Source organism: Stegostoma tigrinum, chromosome 1 (assembly GCF_030684315.1).
Source record: "Stegostoma tigrinum isolate sSteTig4 chromosome 1, sSteTig4.hap1, whole genome shotgun sequence".
Classification (NCBI taxonomy): Eukaryota; Metazoa; Chordata; class Chondrichthyes; order Orectolobiformes; family Stegostomatidae; genus Stegostoma; species Stegostoma tigrinum.
Window position 1 is genome coordinate 138722396 of NC_081354.1, and position 21517 is coordinate 138743912.

Here is a 21517-nt window from a genome sequence, read left to right on the forward strand (position 1 = left end):
GTTCAGGGAATGGTAAGAAAATGGAACTTGCTTCCACAGGGAGTGGTTGAAGTGAATAGAGTAGATGTATTTGTTTTCTAGATATGCATAAGCATATAAAGGAGCAGGACTAGGTGGCTGCAGCAGTAGATTCAGATGGGAAAAGTCTCAACTGGAAAATAACCATCAGTGGCATAGAATGGTTTAACTGGATAGCGTGTTTTTGTGCCATGAATCCTAGAATCATTGTAAGATGGTAAAATGGCTCCAGAATTGTAACTGGGTCACTGTGATTACATTACTCAAGGTGAAACATATCCCAACCTGTAGGTTCAAAAAAAGTAGGTCACCAGTGTTTCTGTTCTCCATCTATATGTCACATCATGTTTTTTTAATACCGAACCTTCTAATTCTACTTTTTCTTAGCAATAAGCATTTATTTTATTTTCTCCCTCAGCCACATCCTCTGCTTTGCAGTGGGTGGGTTTTAATATCTCACCGGGACTGGACTGGGAGGCTCAGGGCTATGGAAGGAGCGGCACAATAGGGAAGAAAGACTCAGGGTGGAGAGTCCTTCATCTTCCTGACTCTGCAGCAACCAGGCCAGGAAGGGTTAACAAGGAAGGTCTTCCTGCCCAGAGGCAAGGTGCTGCCTTTGATTTCTACCAGTAGGAGATTTGAAGTTGCCAGGCCATTTGCACGAGCTATTTGGTATACCCTGGTGGGGATACTTGTGGTCTGATGAGCTGGGTGATCCTGCTTAGACCTCCTTCCCAATCCAAAGACCTCTACAATTTACTGTACTTCTTTCTCGGTTGCACCTATCTGACCGGCCCTGGCTTACCCACTCCACTTACCACTTATTGGGGCTCCAGCAAAGATCCGTCTCTTTGGGCCTGCTGCAGTACAGCATTGTTGCCACTTAGGAACTGCCAGGCTCTGAATGCCTAGTAGACCTTGGAGATGATGTAATGACCTGACTGACTAGCGAGACCAGGTGACAGGCAGGAGACTGGCCAATTGATTTTAAATTGATTCAGTGTTCAAGTTGTTGCTGACTGCCCTCGACCAGTGATGGGCCCACTTTTGTGACCAATGCATTCTGCCCGTTCTTTGTACTCTGCCAAACTAGAAACCTCCTTCCTTTCCCCTTTGTTATATGAAACATCTCGAAGGCCCAGCTCACTCATCCTGAACATAAACAGAAATTCATAATTTTGGTGAACAAAACTGAGAGTCACTGATGTCAAATTTAAAAACTATTTTGCTGCCTAGGAAGATTTTTTTTTCTGAATACTCCATTTTTACTTTCAGAACGACTTATAGGTTTGCCGGATTCAATGTTGCGGAATCACAATCGTCCACAGCAAGTCCCAGCACTAGAAGGAATGTTTGTTGAAGATATTGCAGTGGGATCGGAACATACACTGGCTTTGTGCTCTACGGGGGATATGTATGCCTGGGGATGTAATGCTGAAGGCCAGGTAGGACAGCTAAGTATGATATTAATTTATTTCATACTCACATATCTCCTCCAGTTTGATAGTTTAAGTTAGAATTAATTCAAGATGATATCCAATTTCATCAATATACTATTAAAATAATTTTTAGAGATTCAAAGTTTGATGCTCATTTGGGTCACAGATTGGAACCAGTTAATAATACTAAACAGCACAAACAAGAAAATCCAGATTTGATTCAGTGTGTTGAGTTTCTGATCTCTTTCAGGCAGCACTTGGAGCACTATGATTTCCTAACAAATTGGTTAAGCCAATGAACAATCAACCGGAGTTCCTACTAATCAATGCACTGCAGTGACCCTAATTAAAAAGAAGCATGTTTGCAAAGTTTCATTCCCACATGTCAGGGTCTGTTGCTTTGTTTAGTCAATAGCTCAGTTATTATTTTATTCCATGACCACCGGAATAGTATAAGACAAACAAATTGTACTATGGATTGCATTGTTCTTTGGTGCAGATTTTCCTCGTGACAGGGAACATCTTTGCCATGACCGAAATGCCAGAAAAAGTCAGGAATCCCACCAACAAGCCCAGCATCAATCATTTTCACAAGGGCAGGATTCAGTACAGTTTGTACTTCACGTGCATCTGCTGCCCTTGTCCTGTTAGGTGGTAAATATTGAGTGTTTGGAAAGTGTTGTTGTAGGAACAAAAACAGAACTTGCTGAAAAAGCTCAGCAGGTTTGGTAGCATCTGTGAAGAAAAATTAAACTTAGCAGTTCGGGTCCAGTGACCCTTCCTCAGAACTGATGGTGGCTAGGAAAATGTCAGCTTATATGCAGAAGATAGGGTGGGGAGAGAGGGTAAGGAGTAAACTCTACCCCAAAGAGAGAACCATTGGACACACAAAGGAGTTGATAACGATCTGGCTAGAAGGGCAAATACCTGTTAATGGACACTTAGTAGCTAACAGTAGGTAATGTGTAATGGAAAAGCTCAGCAGGCCTGGCAGCATCTGTGAAGGAGAAAACAGAGTTAACGTTTCGGGTTCTGAGGAAGGGTCACCGTACCTGAAATGTTAACTGTTTTCACCTTCACAGATGCTGCCAGGCCTGCTGAGCTTTTTCAGCAACTTTGTTTTTGTTCTTGATTTATGGCATCCTCAGTTCTTTTGGTTTTTTTATTAGATAATGTGTAATGGCAGGCTATGTGATCACAAGGCCTGGTCTGTGTGTGGTACAGAGCTAGGACATTGGAGAGTTCAAGCCTTAGAATTATTGAATTCGATGTTGAGTCCAGAATGCTGCAGGGTCCACAAGTGGAAAATGAGGTGTTGATCTTTGAGCTTCTGCTGAGCTTCCCTGGAACACTGTAGCAAGCCTGAAACACAGAGGTTGGCCAGGGAATAGGGTTATGTGTTAAAGTGAGAGGCAACTGGTAGCTCAGGGTCTGTTTTGCGAGCAGAACATCAATGTTCTGCGAAGCGGTCACCCAGGCTAAGCTTCGTTTCACCAATGTAGAGGAGACTACGTTGTGAGCAGCAAATGCAGTAGACTAGATTCTGGGAAATGCAGGTAAAGTGCCGCTTCAGCTGGAAGGTATGTTTGGATACTGAGGAAGGACGAGGTAAATGGGCAGGTGTTAAATCTTTGGTTGCAGGGAAAGGTGCTGTGGGGCTGTGGGTTGGTGAGGGGTTGGGAAATGAGAAAGAGTGGACCAGGGTGTCCTGGAGGGAACAATCTCTCCTGAAGGCAGACTAGGGAGGGGAGGGGAGTATGTGTCTGGTGGTGGCATTTTGCTGGAGGTGTCAGAAATGGTGTCTGATGATCTTCTGGATGTGGATGCTGGTGGGATAGTAGGTAAGGACAAGGGTGACCCTGTCGCTGTTGCAGGAGGGAAGAGAAGGGGTGAGGGCAGAAGTGCAGGAGATGGTTTGGACCTGGTTGAGGGCCCAGACCACGGAGCTGGGGAATCCTCGGTTGAGGAAGAAGGTAGACATTTCAGAGGCTCCCTTGTCAACTGTGTCCAATTTTGAGCCCCACACCTCAGGAAGGACGTACTAGCCCTAGAGCGTGTCCAGCGGAGATTCACACGGATGTTCCCTGGAATGGTAGGTTTAACGTATGATGAACGACTGAGGATCTTGGGATTGTACTCATTAGAGTTTAGAAGGTTGAGGGGAGATCTAATAGAAACTTACAAGCTAATGTATGGTTTAGAAGGGGTGGACGCTAGGAAGTTGTTTCCGTTAGGCGGGGAGACTAGGACCCGTGGGCACAGCCTTAAAATTAGAGGGGGTAAATTTTAAACTGAAATGAGACGACATTTATTCAGCCAGAGAGTGGTGGGCTTGTGGAATTCATTGCCGCTGAGTGCAGTGGAGGCCGGGGCATCGGATGCCTTCAAGGCAGAGATCGACAAATTCTTGATCTCAGAAGGAATCAGGCTACAGGGAGAGTGCAGTGAAGTGGAGTTGCAATGCCCATCAGTCATGATTTAAATAGCAGAGTGGACTTGATGGGCCAAACGGCCTTACTTCCACTCCTATGTCTTCTGGTCTAAGGTCTTATGGTCAACGTTAGTCTCATTGGTACATATGCGATAGAGATAGAGGGACTAAGAGAATAGAATGGAGTTTTTATATGAAGCAGGTTGCGAGGTTGTATAGTCCAGGTAGCTGTGTGAGTCAGTGGATTTATAGTGAATATAAGTGGCCAATCTTACCCCAGAAATGGGATCAGATGTCAAGGAAGGGAATGAAGGTATCGGCATAGACCAAGTGAAAGTGGGGGCACAGTGGAATTTGGAAGCAAAATTGATTAACTTTTCTAATTTTAGAAGAGAGAGGGAAGCAGCACTGGTAGTATCATCGATATATTGGAGAAAGAGTTGTGGGTGAATAGAACTAGAGCAAAGGATGTTCCACGTACCTCACAAAGAGGCAGGTATAACAGGGACCCATGTGGGTACCCTCTGACCTGAAGAAAATGAGAGGAGTTAAAAGACAAATTGTTGAGGGTGAGGATGAGCTGAGCCAAATGGAGGAGGGTGGTGGTGGGTGGGAACAATTCAGGCCTTTGCTTCAGGAAGAAACGGAGAGCCCTGAGACTCTCCTGGTGGGGAATGGATGTGTAAAGGGATTGCATGTCCATGGTAAAGAGGTGGTGACTGGAGCCTGCAAATTGGAAGTTTTGAAACTGGCGTAAAGCATCAGAAGAATCACGGATGTACATGAGCGCGGACTGGACAAGGGGAGAAAAGACTGATTCAAGGTAGGAAGAGAAGAGTTTTCTGGGGCAGGAGCAGGCTGAGACAATTGGTCTGCCCAGTCTGTCCTGTTTGTGGATTTTTGAAAGGAGGTAGAAGCAAGCTGTGTGGGGCTGGGGGACCAAGAGGTCAGAGGCAGTGGAGGGGCGGTCACCAGATGAAATGGGGTCGGCTTACGTAGTTGATACAATGGCTTGGTGTTTCATGGTGGGGTCATGGTCCTGGGGAAGAGAGGAGGAGGTATCTGAGGACTGGCACTCAGCCTCTGCAATGTAGATATCAACACACCAGACTACAACAGCACCACCCTTACCGGCAGGCTTAATAACAAAGTCAGGGTTGGATCGAAGTGCACAGTGTGCAGTCAGTTCTGAGGGAGATAGGTTGGATTGGGTTAGGACAACAGGGAAATTGAGGGTGACCGATGTCACATTGACAGTTCTCGATGAACAGATCGAGTGCAGGTAAAAGGTCAGAGGGAGGGGTCCAGGTGGAGGGGGAGTGTTGGAGGTGGGCGAAGTGGTCTGTGTGATGGGGAGAGGACTCTTGTCCAAAGAAATGGGTGCAGAGGTGAAGATGGCAAAGAAGAGTTCAACATCATGTTGCGCCCAAATTTTGTTAAACTGGAGATGGAGCAGGATAAAGCTGAGACCTTTGCTGAATATTTTGTGCTCGGCGTCGGAGAGCAGAAGGTTAGGAGGGATGGTGAATGCCCAACAGGTGGTGGGGTTGGGGGAGGGGATCAAGCCCAAGGGAAGGGGAGGAGAGGAAGGTTCCAGTGGGCCATGGGGATATCTGAGTTGTTGCATCTTGTGGGCCTTGATGCCTGAAAGGAAAAGTTTATTGTTCGCACAAAGAATGAGCCGGAGGATGAAGTCGAACTGCGAAGTGGTGCAACCCTGAGTCAGTGTGATGTAATGCTGTTGGAGAGAAAGGTAGAGAGTGTGCATGTGACATCGCATGGCACTTGGGATGCAGTGAGAGCAGCTGTCTATGGAATGCTCAATATCAGAGAGATACCTGTGGTCCTGGGTGGATTCAAGGCATGAGAGTTGAACCTTCAATAGGAATCCATGTGCAGCAATTCTGAGCTGTAGGCAGTCACTGAGGAATGTGATATAGCTGTGTAAACGAGATTTAGCAAACTCCTGGTCAAACACCAGGAGTGATAATGAAATTAATGTCGGTGGCCAAGAAAAAAAGATTGGAACAGAAATCCCATCGGAGCAGAACTTCTTCAAGATGGGCATGTCTGGAAGAGACATGATAACAAAGCCAGTTGTGTGTGGTAGGGTGTTACGTCATGGGAGAATTCAAGCCCTAAAATTATTGAACTCGATACTGAGTCCAGAGAGCTGCAGAGTCCCCAAGAGGAAAATAAGGTATTCTTCTTCCATCTTGCGCTGAGCTTTGCTGGGACACTGCAGCCAGCCCAAAAGATTAAGTCTTATTTTCTTTTCCACAAGTGCTGCCAGACCTGCAGAGCTTTTCCAGCAACTTCTGTTTTTGTTCCTGATTTACAGCGTGCACAGTTCTTTCGGTTTTTGTTGTCCTAGGAACCTTGGTATGTTGCTGCGGTGCATCATGCGGGTGGTGTACACTGTTGCCATGGCAACGCCAGTGGTCAGAGTGAATGTTAAAGGTTGTGACTGAGGTGCTGATCAAATGGGCTACTTCATGCTAGATGGTTGTGGAGCTTGTTTAATATTGTTGGAGCTGCACCCATCCAGTCAGGTGAAGAGTATTGCATCATCTCCAAGATACACTGCAGAAATTCACCAAGTCATCTTAGACAGTGCCTTCCAAATCCCAGATCGTTGGGAATTCAGCAATAGTGATGTCATTGACCATCAAGGAAAGACATTCTGTATAGTTGGAGATGGCCATTATTTGGTACTTGTGTGATGCAAATGTTTCTTGCCACTTATCAGCACAAGTTTGGATGTTGTCCAGGTCTAGCTGCATGTGGAGATAACAAAGTGTGGAGCTGGATGAATACAGCAGGCCAAGCAGCATCTTTTGAGCTCCTAAGATGCTGCTTGGCCTGCTGTGTTCATCCAGCTCCACACTTTATTATCTCAGATTCTCCAGCATCTGCAGTTTCCATTATCTCTAGCTGCATGTGAATGCAGCTTCATTACCTGAAGAGTTACAAAAAATTCTGAATACTGTGCAGTCATCAGCAAACATCCCCATTTCTGATCATTCAATGGTGGAAAGAACATTAACGGAGCAACTAAGGATAGCTGAACCTAGGACATTATCATGGGAAACTCTCGCAGAGCTGTCCTGCAACAAAGATTTACCTTCAGTAGTCGTAACTTCCTTCCTTTGTACTAGGTATAGCAAATAGGAGAAGGGTTTTCTTTTTACCCAGTTGGCATTGACTTCAGTTTTATTAGCAATGCCATGCCAAGTCGATATTGAGAGCAGTCACTCTCACCTCACTTCCAAGGCTCTTTTGTTCACATTTGGACCAAGGCTGTAACAAGGGCAAAAGATGTTTGGACCTGGCAGAACCACAACTGGGCATCATTGAGCATGTTATTGTTGAAAGTGCTCCTTGATAGCACTGTTGACAACTTCTTATGTCACTTCTTGCTGATGACTGGAGTAATGATTTTAATCGCAAAAACTGTTCGTAAGTATGGATGGAGTTTTAATAAAATGCTAGATATTTCCAAATTCTTGTTGATATAAAACTTATAAGATTTGTGTTGTATAACTGTTTTCCCAATCTACCATTTTCACAAGAGGACATATAAGCGAAGTGCCCAGCATTATAGAGGTTTATAAAATCATGAGGGGCATCAATAGGGTGCGTAGCTAAAGTCTTTCCAAAATTAGTGGGCATAGCTTAAGATGACAGGAAAGAGTATTAAAAGGGACCTAAGGGGTAACTTTTTCATGCAGAGAGTGGAACATATGCGGAATGAGCTGCCAGAGGAAGTGGTGGAGGCTGGTTAAATTACAACATTTAAAAGGCATCTAGATGGGTACGTAAATAGGAAGGATTGAGAGGGATATGGGACAAATGCTGGCAAATGGGACTAGATCACTTCAGGAAATCTGGTTGGTATCAACCAGTTGGACTGAAAGGTCTGTTTCAGTGCTGTACAACTCTATGTGATTTAAGAAGGATTCTCCTTCTCAACTTCTCTCACCTGATGAGTAGTGACCCGGAGGTTAAGTGACACCAGTTATACCTCTCATGGGTGACCTTACTTTTTTTTATTTGGTGGAGTTTGGGTACTTTGATTTTTGTTATTTTTGATGATGAAATCTCCATTATTCATTGAACCGGTAATATTGTTCTGTCCACTTGCTCCTGAGGTATGCCCATAATGGATATTGAGTAAATTGATATGGAGCAGAAGAGCAGTAGTACAGTTGGCATTGGCACTTTAAAGGGCTAATGAGATGCTTGGGGTCTTTGGAAGTATGAGGAACAATGATAGATGGGTAAATGGCCTGGATGAATTTGAGCGGTAGTGGGCGATCTGAATAGAGTGCCATAGATTGTTACGTTGAGTATGTGGCATTGAATTGCATGACTGCTGCATGGAGAGTGAGGGACGGTCAGTGGTAGAGTTGGAAGGATGTTTTATGTTTTACTCTTTTTATTTTTGACATTTTAACATAGGGCCAGAGCACCAAGGCAGACTTTCTGTCCAATCCACCTTGGGAACTGGCAGGCTGCTGTGCTGTTCCATGGTCCTGTGACCTGACTCCCAGACAAAACATAGGAAGTGCTGAACCCTAAGGCTTTCTATAGGTATATAAGGAATAAAAGAATGACGAGAGTAAGATTAGGGCCAATCAAGGATAGTAGTGGGAAATTGTGTGTGGAGTCAGAGGAGATAGGGAAGCACTAAATGAATATTTTTCAACAGTATTTACTCTAGAAAACGACAATGTTGTCGAGGACAATACTGAGATACAGGCTATTAGTCTAGGTGGGATTGAGGTTCACAAGGAAGAGGTATTAGAAATCATACAGAGTGTGAAAATAGATAAGTCCCTTGGGCCAGATGGGATTTATCCTAGGATCCTCTGGGAAGCCAGGGAGGAGATTGCGGTGCCTTTGGCATTGATCTTTAACTTGTAATTGTCTACAGGAATAGTGCCAGACAACTGGAGGATAGAAAATGTGGTTGCCCTGTTCAAGAAGGGGAGTAGAGGCAACCCTGGTAATTATAGACCAGTGAGCCCTACCTCAGTTGTTGGTAAAGTATTGGAAAAGGTTATAAGAGATAGGATTTATATTCATCTAGAAAAGAATAAATTGATTCGGGATAGTCAGCACGGTTTTGTGAAGGGTAGGTCGTGCCTCACAAACCTTATTGAGTTATTTTGAGAAGGTGATCAAACAGATAGATGAGAGTAAACCGGTTGATGTGGTGTATATGGACTTCAGCAAGGCATTCGATAAGATTCCCCACAGTAGGCTATTGTACAAAATGCGGAGGAATGGGATTGTGGGAGATATAGCAGTTTGGATCGGAAATTGGCTTGCTGAAAGAAGACAGAGGGTGGTAGTTGATGGGAAATGTTCATCCTGGAGACCAGTTACTAGTGGTGTACCGCAAGGGTCGGTGTTGGGTCCACTGCTGTTTGTCATTTTTATGAATGACCTGGATGAGGGCATAGAAGGATGGGCTAGTAAATTTGCAGATGACACTAAGGTCGCTGGAGTTGTGGACAGTGACGAAGGATGCTGTAGGTTGCAGAGAGACATAGATAAGCTGCAGAGCTGGGCTGAGAGGTAGCAAATGGAGTTTAATGCACGCAAGTGTGAGGTGATGCACTTTGGTAGGAGTAACCGGAAGGCAAAGTACTGGGCTAATAGTAAGATTCTTAGCAGTGTAGATGAGCAGAGAGAGCTCAGTGTCCATGTACACAGATCCTTGAAAGTTGCCACCCAGGTTGACAGGACTGTTAAGAAGGCATATAGTGTTTTAGCTTTTATTAATAGAGGGATCGAGTTCCGGAACCAAGAGGTTATGCTGCAGCTGCACAAAACTCTGGTGCGGCCACACTTGGAGCATTGTGTACAGTTCTGGTCGCCGCATTATAAGAAGGATGTGGAAGCTTTGGACAGGGTGCAGAGGAGATTTACTAGGATGTTGCCTGGTATGGAGGGAAGGTATTACGAGGAAAGGCTGAGGGACTTGAGGCTGTTTTTGTTAGAGAGAAGAAGGATGAGGGGTGACTTAATTGAGACATACGAAATAATCAGAGGGTTAGATAGGGTGGATAGGGAGAGCCTTTTTCCTAGGATGGTGACGGCGAGCACGAGGGGACATAGCTTTAATTGAGGGGTGAAAGTTATAGCATAGATGTCAGGGATAGTTTCTTTACTCGGAGTAGTAAAGGAATGGAACGCTTTGCCTGCAACAGTAGTAGATTTGCCAACTTTAGGTACATTTAAGTTGTCGTTGGACAAGCATATGGATGTACATGGAATAGTGTAGGTTAGATGGGCTTCAGATCGGTATGACAGGTCGGCACAACATCGAGGGCCGAAGGGCCTGTACTGTGCTGTTATGTTCTATGTTCACTTTTAAGTTTGGGCTTGAGGATTCAGAATTTATCCTGCTTTTGTACACCCGACACAAGATTGAAAATTGCACATTTATGTTTGACATTCTTCATATTTCCAGTACTTGGACTTCTGTTTTAGACCAAATTGCACAGTTAACCACACTGTTTGAAAAAAGGAGATAGAAAAGATACACAGTTATAAACTGGTTGGTCTGACATCGATGGCAGGGAAAATGTTCGAGTCCATTATGAAAGATTTCACAGCAGAACACTTGGAAAATGATGACGGGCTTGGACAGAGTCACCGTGGATTTATGAAAGGGGAATCATGCTTAACAAGTCTCCTGGATCTTTTTGAGAATGTATCTAGTGGAGTTTATAACAGAGACCCAGTTGAGTGAGTGGGTAAATGCATGGCAGATGAAATATGATATGGGTAAATGAGGTTATCCACTTTGGTAGCAAAAACAGGAAGGCCAATTATTATCGGAAAGGTTAGAAAAGGGGGCAAAACAACAAGACCTGAATGTCTGTGGTTTCCAGTCTCAAAGTAAACAGGTACGTTAGGCGGTAAAAAAGGCAAACAGCATTTTAAGATAGGGAACCGCAGATGCTGGAAGTCTGAACAAAACAGGAATTGTGGGAAAAATTCAGTACCTCTGACAGTATCAATGGAGAGGTGGTAAAGTTAATGTTTCGGGTCTGCTGACCCTTCAGAGCTGGAAAATGGCGTGCTGGCCTTCACAGTGACTGGATTTGAGTACTGGAGCAGTGATGGCTTGCTGCGATTGGACAGGCCCTTGGTAAGACCCCACTTAGAGTATTGTGTACACTTTTGACCTCCTTATTTGTGGAAGGAGTCTCTGACTATGAGGATTTGTGACAAAAGTTTACCAGACTGATTCCTGGGATGGCAAGATTGACATACAAAAATAACTGGATCAGTTAAAACTATTTGCACTGGAGTTTAGAAGAATGAGGGTTGTCTCATAGAAACTTACAAAGTTCAAACAGGCTAGACGGAGTAAATGCAGGAGGGCATTCCTGATTACTGGGGACTGCAGAACCAAGGGTCACAATTTAAAGATGTGTTTGGCCATCTGGACTGAGATGAGGTGAAATTTCTTCACCAGAGATCAGTCAACTTGTCTTATTTCCTTGCCATAGAAAGTGTTTGGGACCAAACAAGAATGTTTTCAATGAGTTAGATATAGGTCTTTGGGCTAAATGGATCAAAGGATATGGGGAGAAAGTAGAAATGTGGGACTGAATTGGTTGATCAGCCATGTTTATATTGAATAGTTAAAGGGCCAAAAGGCCTGCTCTTGTTTTTTTGCTTCAACTTTAAAGTCTTGATACTTGTGTTGCTAACAGTTCCTCAATTACCTAATTTTTATGTAGCTATATTGTAAGTTAGTAAATTTTCAACCTCCTTTCTGCAGCTTGGTCTAAACCATACCAACCAAGTCAAAGAGCCAACGCTGATTGCTACACTTCGGGGGAAGAATATTCGTCAGATTTCGGCTGGACGATGTCACAGTGCTGCATGGACCACACCCCCTCTTTCAGCTTCAACTCCAGGTAATGTAGCATACTAATCTTGTAGTGCAACTGTGAGGTGCTTGTGGAGCTCTGGTAGTGCCCTTACCTGAGAACCAGGAGGACCAGGCTCAAGTTCCACCTGCCCTAGATATGTCTCTTAACAAATGGATTAAAGTGTTTCCAATGCTGACTCCTAGAGACTACAGTGGAGACTTCTCCAGTAAGGAAAGTACCTGTAATAAACCGATAAAATTGCCAAAATCATTTGGAACCTTCTGTGGGATTAGATTTGTAATTTTACAAGTATTTATGTACTGTTGCAAAGAGCTAGAAACTGTCAAATATAATGGTTTTTGGTGAATGCATGTTAGAACAATGTTTAACTAAAAGGCCATTTGATTGTCATCACATTAAAATTGGAAGAACATTGGTTTTGAATGTGTTCCTTTTCCCTCTGAGATCTCTCCTTTTTCTATCTTCCCGCTCATATATTTTGCTTATTTGAGCACCACACTGCAGCTTTAATACTACAACAAATATTCATGAAACTGGACTTGCAGGGTGGACTCCAGATGCCAATTGAGGCTTGTAAATAGCCTCTTATGTAGAGAGATTCCTTGATGGGAGAGCCACCATCAGAAAGTAAGGTTGAATGGAGACCACCTTGCTTTTAATCAAACTCTCCTCCTTCCCCACACTGGTGATCCCCATCCTGCAACACATATTCTATTCACACTCAATTATATCTGGAGATCCTGCAGAAATCTTTAAGGTCGGTTTATTGTACCGGCAGTGGTCTCTGTTCCCAGTGGCTGACAGTACCTATAACTAAAGTGGCTCAGTGGTTAACACTGCTGCCTCACAGCACAGAGACCCGGGTTAAAGTCCACATTGGGTGAGTGTCTGTGTGGAGTTTGCACAATCTCCCCATGTCTGCATGGGTTTCCTCCCACAGTCCAAAGATGTGCAGCTTAGGTGGATTGGCCATGCTAAATTGCCCACAGTGTTCAGGGATGTATCAATTAGGTGTGTTTTAGGAAGATGGGCCTGGGTGGGATGCTCTGAGGGTTGGTGTGGACTTGTTGGGCGAAGGGCCTGTTTCCACGCTGTAGGGATCTATGATGATCTAAAGATCTAGAAGATTTTGTTGTTCGGGCGTGGGCTGGTGATAGGATTTCCACCCTGCTGAAGCCTCCTTTATGTGAAAGGCCTGATGATGTCAGACAAAAGCCTTACTGCCGTTAAAGTTGTAATATGCTTTCTGGAGAGAAAGAATGCACTGTTCTCATTGTTTCTTTGATCAACGGACAGCACGTCAGTCCAACAGATTAATTTCCATCTATTGCTCTGAAGTCAAATTTTTCACAAAACAGGTACAACGGCTGGATTTTAGGAAAAAAGCAAATAATTAGTATCGTTGAAATTAAAACAATAATTTACTTTTTGTTTAAATCGAAGGTAACACCATTCCTGTTCAGCTCGGTATACCACAAATGATACCTCCACAATACAGCGTACTGAAGGAGTGCAGCCCAGAAGTCCTGACAGATAGGTTACGGATTCTGTTTCACTTCTCAGATCTAATGTATAAGTCTTGGCGATTGCTGAATCTCACCTCTAGCCATCAGGTAAAATATTTCTTGTGCATCTCGGTTAGGGTAGTTGTAGCGTGTTTTCCAATGCACTCATCTAACACCAGGGGAGAAATATCACTGAAAAAGGAGACCAAGCACATCTGGGAATAACAATTTTGCAAATTTGTGTTTTAGAAACCTAATAATTGCAGATGCAGTGAATGACTGGAGCAGATAGTAAGTTCTTCTGCTCTTTGGGAAGGAGAAGTAAGATTTAGAAACATGGTGGCAAATCGTGACTTTTTTTAAACACTGGCAATATAGATAGTTTTTTTTTAAATGGCAAATATATGATCAGTTATAGAAATTTGTTGAGAGGCAGGTCCTCGTTTTTAAAGACCAGGTTTTCAGTGGCAAAACAAAACTTGCCTCCACCATGTTTCCTGACAGTGCATTCCGTTCCCTAACCATTCACTATGTGAGAAAATGTTTCTTTTGTATCCCTTTTGCATTCTTTGCAAATCACTTCAAATCTGTGCCTTCTCATTCTTGATAATTTTGTGAATGAGTTCAAATTCTCCCTATCTAATCAATCCAGCCTTTTCTTGATGTTAAAAATGTCTTTAAGGTATCCCCTTAGCCGCCTTCCCTCCAAGGACAAACCTCTCTAATCTATCTCATAATTAATCATTTTAGGGGTGAGAAACATTGGGGTGGCACGGTGGCTCAGTGGTTAGCACTGCTGCGTCACGGCACCAGGGATCCAGGTTTGATTCCAACCTTGGGCGATTGTCTGTGTGGAATTTGCATTTTCTCCCCGTGTCTGCATGGGTTTCCTCCGGGTGCTCCAGTTTCCTCCCACAGTCCAACGATGTGCAGGGTAGATGGAATGGCCATGCTAAATTGCCCATAGTGCCCAGGGATGTGAAGGTTAGGTAGGTTAAACATGGGAAATACAGTGGTAGGGAATGGGTCTGGGTGGGATGCTCTTCAGAGGGGCAGTGTGGCCTTGTTGGGCCAAATGGCCTGTTTCCATACTGTGAGGATTCTATGGTTCTGTGATAAATTGCTTCTGTTCTCTTTCTCTAAAGTATTCAGATCCTTCCTTAAATGTAACACGCAGAATGATACACAGTACATCAGCTGAGGTCTAACAGGTGTTTTATATAAAAATTGGGTATAACTTCTTTGCTCATGTACTCTGTGCCACTATTAACGAATTCTAGAATACTAAATGTTTTATTGCAAGCTCCCTCTGCACCTCTGTAGGACAGGAGTAGTACCCTTTATTGTATACTGTCTCTCTTTGCACCAGACTGTATCACATCTCACTTCAACTATCACCTGTTTTTCCACTCTACTGTCTTGACTATATATCCGTTTGGTGTCTACATTCCAACCAGGGGATTTACACCTTGAGGGAAAAGGCACGACTGAAATGTTAAATGAATACTTTGCATCTCTCTTTACCCATGAAGCAGATGCTGCCAAACCCCCTCATTCTACAGTGTTCCAAAATATTGTGTCATCCACAAACTTTTTATAGCTGTGTCCTGTATGAGAAAAGCAAAGGTTGCAATACCAACCGCTGGTGAACACGCTACAATCCTTCCTGCAGCCTAAAAAGTATTTATTGCGTGCAGTTCTGGTCACCACCTTACAGGAAGGATGTGGAGGCTCTGGAGAGGTCACTCAAGATTTCGCAGGATGCTGCTTGGATTGGAGGGTATGAGCTGCAAGGAGAGGCTCGCAAAACTCATTTTCTCTGGAACGGCTGGGGCTAAGGGGACACTTAGAACATAGAACATAGAACAGTACAGCACAGAACAGGCCCTTCAGCCCACAATGTTGTGCCAACCATTGATCCTCATGTATGCACCCTCAAATTTCTGTGACCATATGCATGTCCAGCAGTCTCTTAAATGACCCCAATGACCTTGCTTCCACAACTGCTGCTGGCAACGCATTCCATGCTCTCACAACTCTCTGTGTAAAGAACCCGCCTCTGACATCCCCTCTATACTTTCCACCAACCAGCTTAAAACTATGACCCCTCGTGCTAGCCATTTCTGCCCTGGGAAATAGTCTCTGGCTATCAACTCTATCTAAGCCTCTCATTATCTTGTATACCTCAATTAGGTCTCCCCTCCTCCTCCTTTTCTCCAATGAAAAGAGACCAAGCTCAGTCAACCTCTCTTCATAAGATAAGCCCTCCAGTCCAGGCAGCATCCTGGTAAACCTCCTCTGAACCCTCTCCAAAGCATCCACATCTTTCCTATAATACGGCGACCAGAACTGGACGCAGTATTCCAAGTGCGGTCTAACCAAAGCTTTACAGAGCTGCAACAAGATCTCACGACTCTTAAACTCAATGCCCCTGTTAATGAAAGCCAAAACACCATATGCTTTCTTAACAACCCTGTCCACTTGGGTGGCCATTTTAAGGGATCTATGTATCTGCACACCAAGATCCCTCTGTTCCTCCACACTGCCAAGAATCCTATCCTTAATCCTGTACTCAGCTTTCAAATTCGACCTTCCAAAATGCATCACCTCGCATTTATCCAGGTTGAACTCCATCTGCCACCTCTCAGCCCATCTCTGCATCCTGTCAATGTCCCGCTGCAGCCTACAACAGCCCTCTATACTGTCAACGACACCTCCGACCTTTGTGTCGTCTGCAAACTTGCTGACCCATCCTTCAATCCCCTCATCCAAGTCATTAATAAAAATTACAAACAGTAGAGGCCCAAGGACAGAGCCCTGTGGAACCCCATTCACCACTGACTTCCAGGCAGAATATTTTCCTTCTACTACCACTCGCTGTCTTCTGTTGGCCAGCCAATTCTGTATCTAAGCAGCTAAGTTCCCCTGTATCCCATTCCTCCTGACCTTCTGAATGAGCCTACCATGGGGAACCTTATCAAATGCCTTACTGAAGTCCATATACACCACATCCACACCTCGACCCTCATCAACTTTTCTAGTCACATCCTCAAAAAACTCGATAAGGTTTGTGAGGCATGACCTACCCCTCACAAAACCGTGTTGACTGTATTTGATCAAGCCATGCTCCTCCAGATGGTCATAAATCCTATCCCTCAGAATCCTTTCTAACACCTTGCAGACGACAGACGTGAGACTTACTGGTCTGTAATTGCCGGGGATTTCCCTATTTCCTTTCTTGAAGAGAGGAATTACATTTTGCCTCTCTCCAGTCCTCAGGTACGACTCCAGTGGAGAGCGAGGATGCAAAGATCTTCACAAGTGGCGAAGCAATTTCATTTCTTGCTTCCCAAAGCAGCTGAGGACAAATCTGGTCCGGGCCTGGCGACTTGTCAATCTTAATGTTTGACAAAATTTTCAGCACATCAGCTTCCTCTATCTCTATCCGTTCCAGCATGCACTCCTGCTCTTCAAAGGTTTCATTCACTACAAAGTTCGTTTCTTTCGTAAAGACAGAAGGAAAAAACTCATTTAGGGCTTCCCCTACCTCCTCAGGCTCCACACACAAGTTCCCTATGCTGTCCCTGATCGGCCCTACTCTTTCTTTGACCATTCTCTTATTCCTCACATAAGTGTAAAATGCCTTTGTGTTCTCCCTGATTCCTTCTGCCAAGCCTTTCTCGTGTCCCCTCCTGGCTCTCCTCAGACCATTTTTGAGCTCCTTCCTTGCCTGTGTGTAATCCTCTCTAGCTGAACTTGACCCTAGCTTCCTCCACCTTATGTAAACTACCTTCTTCCTTTTCACAAGAAGCTCCACCGCTCTCGTCATCCAAGGTTCCTTTATCTTACCCCTTGCCTGTCTCAGAGGGACATATTTACTCATCACTCGCAACAACTGTTCCTTAAACAGTCTCCACATGTCTATAGTTCCCTTACCATGGAACAATTGCTCCCAGTCCATGCTTCCTAACTCGTGTCTAATCGCATCATAGTTTCCTCTTCCCCAATTAAATATCCTCCTATTTTGCCTAATCCTCTCCTTCTCCATAGCTATGTAGAATGTGAGGCAGTTATGGTCACTATCACCAAAATACTCTCCCACCACAAGATCTGATACCTGCCCCGGCTCGCATCCGAGCACCAAGTCTAGAATGGCCTCTCCCCTCATCGGCCTGTCAACGTACTGCGTTAGGAAACCCTCCTGAACACACCTTACAAATACAGCTCCATTCAAATCTTCTGCTCGAAGCAGGTTCCAATCAATATTGGGAAAGTTAAAGTCACCCATTACAACAACCCTACTACATCCGCACTTTTCCAAAATCTGCCGACCTATGCTTTCTTCAATCTCCCTGCTGCTATTGGGGGGCCTGTAGTAAACCCCTAACGAGGTGACTGCTCCCTTGCTGTTCCTAATTTCCACCCATACTGACTCAGTAGGCAGATCTTCCTTGACAATGGAAGCTTCTGTAGCTGTGATACCCTCTCTGATTAGTAGTGCTACACCCCCTCCTCTTTTTCCCCCTCCCTATTCTTTTTAAATGTTCTAAACCCTGGAAGATCCAGCAACCATTCCTGCCCATGAGAAACCCATGTCTCTGTTATGGCCACAACATCATAGCACCAGGTACTGATCCATGTTCTAAGTTCATCACTTTTATTCCTGATGCTCCTTGCAATAAAGCAAACACACTTTAACCGATCCCTTGGTTCCTTCCCACTAGCTGGTCCACCTCTTGCTACTGCCTCACCTGCATCAACTCTCACCTCTGGTATACAGCTCAGGTTCCCACCGCCCTGCCATACTAGTTTAAACCTTCTCGAACTACTCGAGCAAACCTTCCACCCAGGACATTGGTCCCCTTCCAGTTCAGATGCAACCCGTCCTTCTTGTACAGGTCCCACCTTCCCCAGAAGGCATCCCAATTATCTACATATCTGAAGCCCTCCCTCCTACACCAGCTGCGTAGCCACGTGTTAAGCTGCGCCCGCTCCCTGTTCCTCGCCTCGCTATCTCGTGGCACTGGTAGTAAACCAGAGAACACTACTCTGTTCGTCCTGCTCTGCAGCTTCCATCCTAACTCCCTGAAATCACTTTTTATATCCTCAATCCTATTTCTGGCTATATCATTTGTGCCAATATGTAACACGATTTCTGGCTGTTCGCCCTCCCCTTTTAGAACCTTATACACCCGATCGGAGACGTCCCGGACCCTGGCACCAGGGAGGCAACATACCTTCCGGGAATCCCGATCCTGACCACAAAATCTCCTGTCAATTCCCCTAACTATCGAGTCCCCTACCACGAGTACTTTTCTATTCTGCCCCCTTCCCTTCTTTGCCACAGTGTCAGGCTCAGTGCCAGAGAACTGACTACTATGGCTTTCCTCTGGTAGGTCATCCCCTCCAGCAGTATCCAAAATGGTATACTTATTGCTGAGAGGAATGCCCACAGGGGATCTCTGCACTGTCTGTCTGTCCCCTTTCCTCCCCCTAACTGTAACCCATCTATCCTTGTCCTGAGCCTTAGGAGTGACCAACTCCCGGTAACTCCTCTCAATTACCCCCTCTGCCTCCCGAATGATCCGTAGTTCATCCAGCTCCAGCTCCATTTCCCTAACACTTGATGAAAGTCTGTAAAATTGAGATGCATTGAAGAGAATTGACAGTCAGAATTTTCCCAGAGTTGAAACGTCTAAAACGAGGGGGCAGGCATTTAACTTGTCGTATTGGGAAGAGTTCAACGGTGGTGTGAGGGGCAAGTTTCCTGCACAGAGAATTGTAGGAGTCTGGAATGCGCTGCTAGGGGTGGTGTGGAGGCATGTACAATAAAGGCATTTAAGGCACTTTTAGTTAAGCATGTGCCAGAGATGGAGGGATATGGACTGGCAGGCAGAAGGTATTAGCCCCTTCCTGTGCTGTACACTTCTATGTTCTGTGTGTCAGCATAAATAGACAGGGTGGTTAAGAAGGCATATGGGATGCTTGCTTTCAATAGCCAGGGCAATCAATATAGAAGCAAGAAAGTGTTGTTATAACTTTATAAAACATTGGTTCGACCACAAATGGAATGCTGTGTGCCAAACCATGGGAAGGATCACAGTGGAGATTCACCAGGATGATGTCTGGGATGGAAAGTCTCCGTTATGAGGAGAAACTGGATTAGCTGGGTTTGTTTTCCTTGGAGAACAGAAAGACCCGAGGGGTGATTTGATGGAAGTATGCACAATTTTGAGAGACAAAGACACAACAGATTATGAGAAAATTTTCCCCATGGCCGACATATCTAAGACCAAGTTTAAGGTGAGGACTAAGTGGCTGGGAGGAGATCTGATTAATTTTTTTAAAACCCAGAGGTGGTAGAAATGTGAATCGCATTGCCCGAGAGGGTGGTGGAGGCAGATACTCACATAACTTTTAAGAAGCAGTTGGACAAGTATTAAAATGTCAGGGCATTGGCTATGGACCAAGTGCAGCTAAATTGATTTATTGTTTGTTGGTGGGCATAGATATAATGGGTAGAAGGGCCTGTTTCTACGCTACGTGATTCTTTGACTCAACCTTTGATTTTTGTTTGATACAGAATTGTGAAAGATTTTGTTCAATTAAACATTTACAGATTTTGCAGACTCATTTTAGTGAACAATCTATGATTTTACTTATCGTCGAATATGCTTATTTTTTCTTACTTATTGTACAACCTGTCACCCTTGTACACCCCATGTACCACCTTGTTAGCAATGGTTAACTGAGGAAAAACTGACTTACTGGGTCCTGCCATTATGGGCTTTCAACTGACTGGTCCAGTCAACTGCTACTACTACTTATGAATCAGTTGTGTAAATTTAAAAACTTTTGGGAGTCCCAAAATGAACCATCCATACTTCTAAACTAAATTGTTGGTAAATTGCCACGAGTTTCTGCTAGAATTCATAATTTGCGTATGGATTAAATAAAAGATTTGCATTTAATTTAGGTATTCATACAAAAGCACAACACTGACAAATTGTTTAACTTTATACTGTAATGCATCAGTAGTTTTTAAACAAGCAAACTTAAAATGTACAAGTCTTTTCTGGCTTTTGATTCTTATGATTTAAAATGAAGCCTTCTAAAGGCACATTCAGAATAATTCATCATCTCAGCTATATTAGAAAGAATAATGGCTGCAATCAGAAAACCTGAAGCAAAGGCATTATCTTTAACTATTTTGCAACTGTTTTGCAGCCGAAAAGGTTTACTTTGAGGCCCGTAATGCATTTTGTTAAACTAATCATTTGTAACTCAAAAGTGCTGTATAATGATTAGCCCTTTATCTCCATAATAAAAACACAGCTCTTGCTTTCCTCGATTTAGTGTTTTAGGCATACTCGGGAAATCTAATTGAGAATGCATTTGCCATTAATAGTCCATGTCTGAATGAGGACTATGGATCAAACCTACTTCATTATATTTCTTTATGTGACTGACTTATCCATTGTAAGGTGCACTCCCAAAACTTTGGCTAAGGCTTAGAATTTAGCTCACCGGAATTTTTTATCAAAATACTTTTATATCACCAACGATCACCTATAAATATGATAATCATAAATGTAATGTGTAATCTTTAATTTTTTTTAAACCCATTGAAGTCCCTGAAGGAATTCATTGCTTGTTTTCTCTTGCAGAATGCAGTGAGTCTTTCTGTTGGTCTTGTGCCAACACATTTACTACAATCCTTATACAGAATTTCAGTAATTGTAAAAAGAAAAGTGTTATTCATAGACTGAGGAATAAGAAAAGCATTTTGGTATTTGAACTTCATTGAAAGTTTTTAAATCTTTCACCCAGACTAATATTTCCCGGTATAATATTGGAGCTGCAGCGATTGCTCAAGGTCGATTGAGAGGTCTTCTGTCTCCAAAAGTCAACATTCTGCCACTAGTGCGATCAATAGGAAAAACTATGATTCAAGGAAAGACCTATGGGCCTCAGATCACCGTGAAGAGAATTTCTGCAAGGTATGTTACTTGGAGAGCAACCTCGCAAATTGGTATTAAATTACACTCTTTTTTTACTGTCACGAGAAAACTCTAGAAATGAAAATTGAGCATGTTGATTAACAGTTAATCTCTCAAGTTTTTTTTAATTTCCATTATATTTTTTAAATAACCAGCCTATGCTAAAGGAAACTTGGTAAATAATAAACATCTGATTTACAGTTTC